The sequence below is a fragment of the Zea mays genome, chromosome 8 (assembly GCF_902167145.1).
Source record: "Zea mays cultivar B73 chromosome 8, Zm-B73-REFERENCE-NAM-5.0, whole genome shotgun sequence".
NCBI classification, from domain to species: domain Eukaryota; kingdom Viridiplantae; phylum Streptophyta; class Magnoliopsida; order Poales; family Poaceae; genus Zea; species Zea mays.
The window spans coordinates 33,697,157-33,707,943 of record NC_050103.1 but is presented as its reverse complement, the minus strand read 5'-3'; positions in this window follow the sequence as shown (position 1 = coordinate 33,707,943).

Sequence of the window (10,787 nt, the reverse complement as noted above, 5' to 3'; positions counted from 1 at the left end):
GACCGCCATCGCAGCAAAATCAAATCGAGAACCTCCCTGCATGCAACTCCCCTACTGCCCATGCCCCTTTCGGATAAGGTAGTCTTCCACTAGCTTTCCTAATTAGTTAGCCAAGGGGTCCCATTCCTCCCTTGTGGTGGCACATTTTCCTGGGTGGTTCTCCATGTTCCCATTAACATAATGATCTTATAATGAACATAAATAACATAACAGAATAATAGGAACATGGATATAATGAAATATTAACCCAAAACTATGTAAAGCAATAGCAAAACTACCCAAGTGATTTAGGGGTAAACAAGGTAAAGAGATAAATAGTCTAGGGTGACCTATTGGATCCCATCAGAATTAAACCTATGTATGAATAAGTGATATTAAAGAACATTATTGGGTAAAAAGTGGTCAAGGGCACAACTTGCCTTCAACGAGCTCCTGCTCAGCAACTTCAATCTGCTGGGCACCAGGATCCTCAGTGACTTGCTCGTCTACTCGCGTCAATACAAACATACATAGTATAAAGGGAAAATTAGCATCACACCATACATGTAAACAAAATACATGATAATAATATACACATTATGATAAGATCCTAGGAACAGGAATCATTATTTTTTGGAATTATGGATTTTAAGTTATGAATTTCCAAAGGTTTTATGTGCTTGATATATGATTAAGTGAGAAATTAATTTCACTATTGTTTTCATGTTAAAACAGAGACACTAGGTGATAAACAATAATATTACAAAATTTTAGAAACTGGAATGGATCAATTTGGAATTAAAATGAATTAAATATGAATTTTCAAAGTTTCTAGAATTATTTTTGTATTAAAACCAATTTCTATATTTATTTCTCTATTTTTATTCTTCTCTGGACTGGGCGTCAAATTCTAGAAAGCGCTATGGCTTATTTGTAAAACTTCTCTAGACTCAGAGCTCGCTAGAGATGAACCGCGGGTTGATTTCAGTGTTTGGCGGTGGTTCTTTAACAAAATTCCCTGGCCGAAGGGGTAGGTTCCGACCAGGGCCGCACGATCTTACTTCTACGGCCTAGATTAGATCTACATTAATTGAACCGGTACGCGATAAGGGCTTTTGGATCTTGATCCAACGACACCGATTAAACTAGCCCAAAATAGGATGCGTGTCACGATCTACGCCGTTCCTTCCAAGATCAACCGACAAAATCTAATCGCCCACCCGCGGAACAAACGCCGACGGCGGAGCAAAGCTCCCCCACGGCGGCGCCATTACCCAACCTCGCCGGAGTTGTCCGATTTTGCCATCTCCGCCCCCATTTTCTAATTGAACATGTGCGACAGCTCTACTAGGCCATGGCGAGACTGGAGGAGGTGTTCTCACCGGCAATCGTCGCGGCGAAAAGGTCGGTCCACAGCGAAGGATGATTCCGTGGCGGCGAAGCGCGTGGACGGAGGATTCGTCAGCCGTCCGGTCCTTGCCGAGGTACATACGGCTTCCCGCGCCTGGGTACTTCTGGTAGGCAGTGGAATAGGTACGAGACGGTGGTGCAGAGGTGAGCTCGCCAGGGCGGATCTCCGCAGAGATGGCGTACGGTGGCGGTGGATTCCGCAAGCTATGCAGACGTGGCTCGGGTGGAATGTGAACGTGGAGGGGTAGTCCCGAGGATAGATGTCGTTCTTGTAGGGCGGCTGGGAGGAGGCCCGGTCAACAACCCACGCCGTGCGGATGATCCGTACACCGGAGGTTTCAGCGCGGTCATTACGAAGGAGATGCTGACACCGTGACCCCACGCGGCAGCGGCAGTTTGGCCCATAGCTCGGATTAGTGGCGTGCTGACCCCACGGACCCGCACATCAGTCTCTTCCTCGGGAGAGTAGTGGGGTCGCTACTGGGCCGCGTGGAAGAAAGGTAAGGTGGGCCGCGCGGTTGACGTCCCCTCGTGGGCCAAAAGAAAGGATCCGAGCCCAGGTAAGCTTTCTTTCCTTTTTCTTTTTCCTGTTTTTGTCTTCTTTCTAGTTTAAATTCCAAATTTTAATTTTGATCCTTTTTAGGAGTTGCACATTTGAGTCCAATGTACACCTTCAAATCTGTCGGAGAGGGAATTCTCCGGCCAGGTGGCGGAATGCACCCGCCCTAAATCCTAAGATGAGCAAGGGGCTTAAGCGTTTTGCCTATCTTGCTAAGTGATCACCAAGCACATGAACACGCGAGGATTTAGAGTGGTTCGGGCCGCCGGAGCGTAATACCCTACTCCATTGTGTGTTGTATTGCTGTCGAAGCTTGAGTGTTGAGGGTCTCTGTCTAAGTCTGGTCTAAGTGAGCCCCCTTTATAACGTTGCATGCCTCCCCTTTTATAGCTAAGGGTGGCATGTACAAGGGTACTGAGCCCCGACATGTGGGCCCAGGAACATAACAGATGTAGTACTTGGAGCTACTAATGTTTGTTGCTGGAGCAATCTTCTTACACCCTGACGCCTTGGCGTGCAAGGGAAGCTTCTCGTATAAGGGATGATGAGCACAGTGCGCCGCGCAGCACGGGGGCACTATTTGACAATGGACTGTACAGGTGCACCGTCTGCAGGGTGGCCCTGGAGCCGCCTGCCAGCGGAGTGGACATGACGCATTAAATACTGAGGGGGCACATCACCTGTCAGCAGGGTGGACAGGCGGCGCGTCCTCTTCGCAATAAGTGCAGAGACTATGCGGCCTAGAGGCCTTACGTCAGGCTCCGCCCGTTGGCTTATGTCACGGGCAACAAGCCACGTGGCAGCATCGGATCTCCGCCTGAGTGGGGAGCGCAAGCGCACAGGATAAGGCCTGGACACGTGTTAGTACCAGACCCTTTCTTATGCCAGGGTCTCCCCTGTTCCGGTACCTTGTTGTGGCTCGGACCTTATTCAGAGGGATCTGGACCCCATCCAAGGGACCACGCATGCTTACTTGGGAGCCCCGTGTAATCGGGGGTCCGGGTTGTGCGTACATGGGTCCGGCGCTCCCTGGCGGAGGTCCGGTCCAACTGATACATCCTAGGATGTATCATCTTTTCTCGCCACGTGGTGCCCCTTGAGCCGCCCACGTGGTGGGGTCGGGTGCTATGCACAGTGCGGCTAGGGAACGCCATACGGGCACTACGTCTTCATACTGTAGTAGGGGGTACCCCTGATTCAGGGTACCGACAGTGGCCCCGGGCCCGCCTTAGGGGAGGATACGAGCCTGCAGGTGGGGCCAAAGTCTGATTGGCGATTGGCTCGCTGCCCCTGCGCGCTCGTTGATGCAATTACTGTCGGTCCGCCCATGGTCACGCCGACTGCCACGCCTGTCCCCGCGGCTGACTGACCGGTGACCTCAGCACTTAATGTCTTGGGCCATGCGCGGGGTGCCTTGAGTCACTACATTGGTTTTGAAAATTTATCTTCTCAGTCTTCTGCGACGGCCCCGAGGAGACGCGGTATTGGCGCGAGCGGCGGTGCGACTTCTTTGCACCCAGAAACTGGCGCGCCGGGTGTATGACATGTGGGTCTGGGCCCCCATGCCAGAGGTTGGACCACCGGTTGCAGCGAAGCCGAGGGGGCGCACAACCGCGGGGCGGTTGCACGTTGCTTGTGCGGTGGTTCGCCTCCTTGACTGTTGGTTGCGGTGAAGATGAAGGGGCGTACTACCGCGGGGCGGTGACATGCTCCTTGTGAGACGATTCGCCTTCTTCGCGCTTCGGGCCAGCTTGTATGACATGTGAGGCCTCGCCCCGTGTCATAGGATGGGAACCCTAGTGCGCATCGGGGGAGACCTTGCTGTGATGTTTCGGGGCGCGAGCGGGGAAATCTGCCTTTAAAAAGGGGTTCACCCCTCGAGTAGCAGCCATGTCTTGCTTCTTTCCCACTCGCAGCGCCCTTTCGCCTCCGAGTTCCCTGCGCCCTTTTGCCTTCAAGGTCTCTGGTTCGCGTTGCCGTAGTTTGCCATGGCCTTGCGACTTCATCCCGAGCACGCCCAGACTGAGTGAGTGCTCGAAATGGTATACCGCTTGCTTGGATGGAATGTGCCGGCGCTCGGCGGAAGGATTTGTGCCGGCGTTATCCACTCCGATGAGCTTTCCGCTAGAGAGTTTGTGCTTTTTGTCCTCCCTAGCGGGCCGGTGCTATCGGTCTTGTTTTTCATCTGCTGGAGGTGCGCGGTCTTGTGGGAGCGGTGCTCTTCCACCGGTGTTTGGCCTCAAGGATGTTCATCAGCCTCGCGGAGGTGGGGAACGAGCTGAGCCGCGGCTTCGCCTCCCACATGGGCTGGTGCCCGCCCCTTCCTCCAGCATTCGGAGAAAAAGGATGATCACCAGCCTTGTGAAGGAGGCAAACTTTGGCTACGTGGTCCCGGCCAGACCGCAAGCACCGCCTTTCGCCACGCTCCCAGCTCCATGGCTTGGATGGTCTTGTCCTCACCCTCGTAGGGGGATGGAGGCGAGGACCTCTTCACCATGGCGCGCATGCTGAGGTGGTCGCCACCGCTGGGGGCTGCCCGGCACAGAGGTGGTCGCCGCCGCTGGTGAGGCTGTCCGTTGCAGAGGTGGTTGCCTCTGCTGGCGAGCCACTCGGGGCTAAGGTAGTCGTCGCTGTTGGCGAGCCGTCGGTGTAGAGGTGGTCAGTGTCGTCGGTGCAGAGGTGGTCGCCTCCGCTAGCGAGCCGCTCGGAGCTAGCTACCCACGCGGCCCTATGGTGTGGAGGTAGTTCATACCTGTAGAGCAGGGATGGAGCTAGGACTCTGCTTGAAAGCAGATGTAATACTTTTGCTTTTTGTAAGGTACTTTTGAGTACTATTTATCAAGCAGTATTAGCACTTATCTGTGTACCACTTGTCCCTGTTGTGTGTGGTGTAACCGATTCCTTCTTGGTACCTGGCCCCCGGGATGTAGGCTCGATTTCTCGAGGCTGCAGACCAGCATACCTAAGAAAGAGTTGGCAATGGCCCCCAGGAGGTAGTCTCTACTGGGACCTGAGCCTGCACACAGCTTTGCCTAGGGAGCATTAGTAGTACACCCACAGGACCCGCCATCTGACACTAGCCATCCTTTGATACATGCTCGGGACCTGCAGGGTCTAGTCTGAGAGGACAAGTTGTGCGTCCGGACCCCCTAGATGGTGGTTCTAGGTACTAGGACACCCGTCGCAGAGTGGTGGAGTGTGCAGGCCCACGGTACGGAACCAGGTTGAGCGGCTACACGGGCTCTCGACCACCCCAGGAGACAAGTGTCCATTCTCTAGTTCCGGACCCAAGTTGCCGGACCCACAGGACTTATAGCTTCAAATACTAGGGTACCCGTCATCGTGTGGTGGAGTGTGCAGGCTTTCGGGTACGGGACCAGGCTAAGTGGCCACACAGGCTCCGGACCATCCCATGGAACAGGCTTCCATTCTTTAGAACCGCCCCCCAGGCTGTCGGGCCCTCCTGCTTTTGCAAAGAGGTCATAAACTACAAGCCTGGCTGTTCAATTCGGATGTCATTATGCCTGATGGAAAGGGAACTGTTTGGGTGGGTTAGATAAAATAATATCTAGAAAACTGCAAGGTAAGACCATGGAGCAGTAGGATAAACTACCATAGAGGCACGTCTGAGGGGCTAAATCTTTTCTTTATAACCTGTCATGCATGGGTGCAGACCAACAGGCCGGGCTTATGAGGGCGGACCTCACCGGGTTGGCGTACATGTATGCGTTACCTAGTTACAAAAAGGGAGAAAAATTCGGCCCCTCAGACTTGCTCCTATTGATAGAACTTACAGAGATGCTCCAGTGGCCAGGAAGATGTACTCCTTCAGTCATAGCAAGATAGTCACCCCCGGGTCGGCGTATTCCCATCACCTTGAAGGGTCCTTCCCATTTGGGGGATAGTTGCGGAGCCCTTCTTGGTTTGGTACCTGCCGTAGGACTAGGTCCCGACCCTGGGTTCCCATCTGCGTTTGATGAGGGAGTCCTCGTCCTCATGCTATATCCATTTCTGCATGGACCTGTTAGAAGCCTGGACCCGTGGGGAGTCCAGAAGGGTTTCCGGGGGAAGGCAGGCTTCGGCCCCATAGACCGAGGAGTTCGGGGTCCCTTCGGGGGTTCACCTAGTTGTCGCCACCGGAGTGGGAGTCTTCGGCGAAGACATCCTTCAGGTCCCCCTCGAGTGACTGATACCCGAGGTCCCGTTCTGCCGCGGCCACCTCGCCGTCGCCGACCTTTTCTTTGCCAGGTCGGCGACGAGGTGGAGAGCCATCCTTGGAAGACTGCTCGCACCACTCGCTGACGCGTTTCGCGAGGTCAATGATCTCGCGACACTCCGTGGCACTGTGGCGACCGTTGGGGTGCACAGGGCATGAGTCGCTGTTACCCCTCTACAGCCGTGGGCGTTTGTTGCGGTCGCCCCGGCCCCCGGTCGCGGCTGCAACGACTAGAGCGGTGGACTGTGGCTTCTGGTAGTCACGGTCCTTCTTCTTTTTCTTCCTACCGTCCCGGGGGACGGCACCCGAGCCACCCGACTAGGCACCCCGGTTTGTGGGGCCAAGTGCCATGCACGGCCCTCGGCGGCTCTGGCGCATTTGTCGGCCAGAGCGAAGAGTGTGGGGACAGTCTCCACGTCATGCGTGGCCAACTTCTCCAACATTTTCTCATTACGTACCCCCTAGCGGAAGGCCGTGATGATGGAAGCATCGGAAATGCGAGGTATAGTACCTCGCACCTTGGTGAAGCGGGAGATGAACGTCCGGAGAGTCTCCCCGGGCTCCTGCCTTACCGCGTGGAGGTGGGCCTCCACACCGTGCTGCTGGTAAGCGCTGGCGAAGTTCGCAACGAACCGCGCGCAATGCTCTTCCCAGGAGTAGATTGACCCTGGGGCGAGGTTCATGAGCCAAGTCCGGGCAGGTCCAGACAAGGCGACATGAAAATATGTCGCCATCACATCGGTGTTTCCACCTGCTGCTGTGATAGCGGTGACGTACACCTGCAGGAATACCGACGGGTTTGACGTACCGTCGTACTTTTCTGGCAGGTGCGACCGAAACTTGGATGGCCATGACACCGCACGGAGATGATCCGCGAGAGCGGCGCAGCCCACGCCGGCTAAGGGGACACCCGCTTGGGACCGGGTGCCCATTGGGGCCGGTGGTGCTACCGCAGCGAAGTCTTGATCGAGGTTGTGACCCTCGACGTTTTGGCGGCGCTCGCGCGCCCTCTCTAAAGAGACCCAGGCGTCCTCTCCCGCACGCCTGCGGTTGAGCTCGGCCCGGAGGTCGTTGGTTTGTGCGCCCCTTACTGAGGGCGAGCGCATAGACGCCGACGCCTCATGTTGGCGTCGTGATGACCGTGGCCTCGACCTGGTCGAGGTAGAATGTGCCATACCGAGCAGTCGGTCGACGTTGTCCCGCCACTGCTTCATGGCCCCTGGTGAGGCCGTGGAGCTTGGAGGGTGGCAGAGCAGCTCCCTGGCTGCTGACAATGCTCCCGATGCCGCCCTCGACGGAATCCGGGATGTCTGCGCAGTTGTATGCTGCCGTGCAGCGTGCACAGCAGCAGTGCCCGGCACTAGGCGGTTGGGAACCTGTGGCGTGGAAGAGACAGCTTCTTCCTCCACCAGGAAATCCGTTGATGTCTCGGCGCGGTGCTCCACGATTTGCACCATCATGCTGAGCGAGGAAACAAGCAAAAACCTAATGCCTAGCCCCTACCTGGCGCGCCAAATGTCGGAGAGGGAATTCTCCGGCCGGGTGGCGGAATGCACCCGCCCTAAATCCTAAGATAAGGAAGGGGCTTAAGCATTTTGCCTAACTTGCTAAGCGATCACCAAGCACATGAACACGCGAGGATTTAGAGTGGTTCGGGCCACCGGAGCGTAATACCCTACTCCACTGTGTGTTGGATTGCTGTGGAAGCTTGAGCATTGAGGGTCTCTGTCTAAGTCTGGTCTAAGTGAGCCCCCTTTGTAACGTTGCATGCCTCCCCTTTTATAGCTAAGGGGGGCATGTACAAGGGTACTGAGCCCCGACATGTGGGCCTAGGAACATAACAGATGTAGTACTTGGAGCTACTAATGTTTGTTACTGGAGCAATCTTTTTACGCCCTGACGTCTGAGATCTGCTTAGCCTCGGCGTGCAGGGGAAGCTTCTCGTATAAGGGATGATAAGCACAGTGCGCCGCGCAGCACGGGCGCAATATTTGACAACGGACTGGACAGGTACGCCGTCTGCGGGGTGGCCCTGGCGCCGCCTGCCAGCGGAGTGGACAGGACGCATTTAATGCTGAGGGGGCACATCATCTGTCAGCAGGGTGGACATGCGGCGCGTCCTCTCCGCAATAAGTGCAGAGACTGCGCGGCCTAGAGGCCTTACGTCAGGCTCCGCCCGTTGGCTTATGTCACAGGCAACAAGCCATGTGGCAGCATCGGATCTCCGCCTGAGCGAGGAGCGCAAGCACACAGGATAAGGCCTGGACACGCGTCAGTATTGGACCCTTGCTTATGCCAGGGTCTCCCCTGTCCCAGTACCTTGTTGTGGCCCGGACCTTAATCAGAGGGATTTGGACCCCATCCAAGGGACCCGACATGCTTACTTGGGAGTCCTAGGCCGTAATCGGGGGTCCGGGTTGTGCGTACAGGCGTCCGGCGCTTCCTCGCGGAGGTTCGGTTTAACTAATACATCCTGGGATGTATCATCTTTTCTCGCCATGTGGTGCCCTTTGAGCCGCCCACGTGGTGGGGTCGGGTGCTGTTCACCGTGCGGCTAGGGAACACCATACGGGAACCGCGTCGTCATACTGTAGTAGGGGGTACCCCTGATTCAGGGTACCGACAAAATCCATTACAGAAATAATATATTTTATTATATTTTTTATACTCATTTCACTCACATAATATTGTTTCCTTCTTCTCTTTTTCTAAATTCTTGAATTTCCTTTAGATCTTAAATTCTACTTTGAACTTTGATATATTTCTTTTAACATTATTTTTATATTGTCACAAAATGCACACAAAGATGAAAAACCAGCATGATGCATGATTTAGTGGTGTCCTTTGTTAGTCATTTATTTGTTTAAGTGAGGTGTCCTCATGAAATGATAAATAGAGATGGCACCTATGTATATAAAGGAATTTAATTTCTCCTTTTAGAATTTTCTTACAAAGTGGGTATTACAATTTGTCATCTGTCTTACCAAGGCCAATGAAAATTAGCTGATGCATTTGCTTCTCGAAATCAAGATATTGGAACTAGATTAGTCAATCGATTCATAACTGCTTTTCGAGCGGAACTGTTTTGAGCACAAAACAATATAATATATATTAGAATCCCCTTTGCTTGCTGGAGCATATCTTGGATTTGTCAATTATATCATAAACAGAGTTTGACTCATGGACATGTGGTCAAATTCGGGGAAGCTGTAGCTATTATTGCGGGTCAATTAATTGAGGAGTCAGAGTTTCAATTAATATTAAGAACTTTTCATATTGGTGGAGTATTCACAGGGGCATTGCCCGACGTTATATAACCCGTCTCAAATAGAAAAATCCAATTAAATAAGGATTTGGTGCACTCTACATGTACTCGTCATGGGCAACATGCTTTACTATGCTATATAGACAGAGGATTTTATACATAGTGTGAATATTCAGTTGAGAAGCTTGATTTTAGTGCCAAATAATTAATATGTAGAATATGAGCAAGTAATTGTGGAGATCCGTGCTGGAACATCCGCTTCACATTTTAAAGGAAAGGTATACGATAAAAAGTAATTAATTTTTATAGACTTAGCTAAAAACACATAATTTTTTTTTATACACCAGATTTTTTTCTTCTTATTTTGCGAGAGCCGGGTGGGAGGCTGGGAGCCCTGCAAATACAGAGGCGATATGGTCGGCCTCGGATTCCGCCCGCCCAGGCATTATGCTTTGGGAACTGGTGGCGCTGCGAGGTTGCCTGCGGACAGGGGCGTCTTCCGGGCTTTGCGAGAGTGCTCACCCCATCTACCTACGACGACCTAGTCTAGTCGTGCAGGATGCATTAGTACCAGAACTTACCGTGCATGCATTATGCTAGTGCTAGCGATGAGCAATATTTGGAATAGCAAGTAGTAGTGGCAACAGCGCATACCAACATCTGGATGTCTTGTCGCATATTGCTTTGTCGGACGGAGCTGGAATGTTCCTGCTACGTCCTGATAGATATAGGCCCTGCTTAGAACTCTAAAACTAATAATTATATGCTAAAAATTAGTTGACTCAGTTAATATCGTAACACTACAAGAAACTAGCCAAAGAGTGTCGGCCAAAAACTCGTACTCTACTGAAATAAGTCGACACTCTTCGCCGACACTCTGAAATGCGCTCTTATTCGTATAAAAGTGTGAGGACCGACACTCCTAAGTTAAAAGTGTCGGTTCAGCACGAACCGACACTCTTATGTTAAGAATGTGGGGGCCGACACTCTTACTGAATAATTTTTTATATCCAGTTTTATTTTTCTTCCTCCCCGGATGGGAAGCCTCCATAATAGTTCAGTAACAGCACAATACAAGCACCATATTCAATATATCACAACACAAGCACCATATTCAATATTCATATAAGTTTAAGTCCATAAGAAAGATGTTCAAATCCATTTGAAACAAGTTCAAGTCCATAGAAAACACAATGCTAGTAAGTTTCACACAAGCCTCCATACTAATTCATTCCGTCGGTGGGTCATTGGAGCTGCCGCCACTTGTGTTCATCAATAAGTCCATAAACGTGCTCTGATCCGAAGGCGGACTAGCATGATATGAGCCTGAACCATTTAAAAGAAACAAACATTTGTTA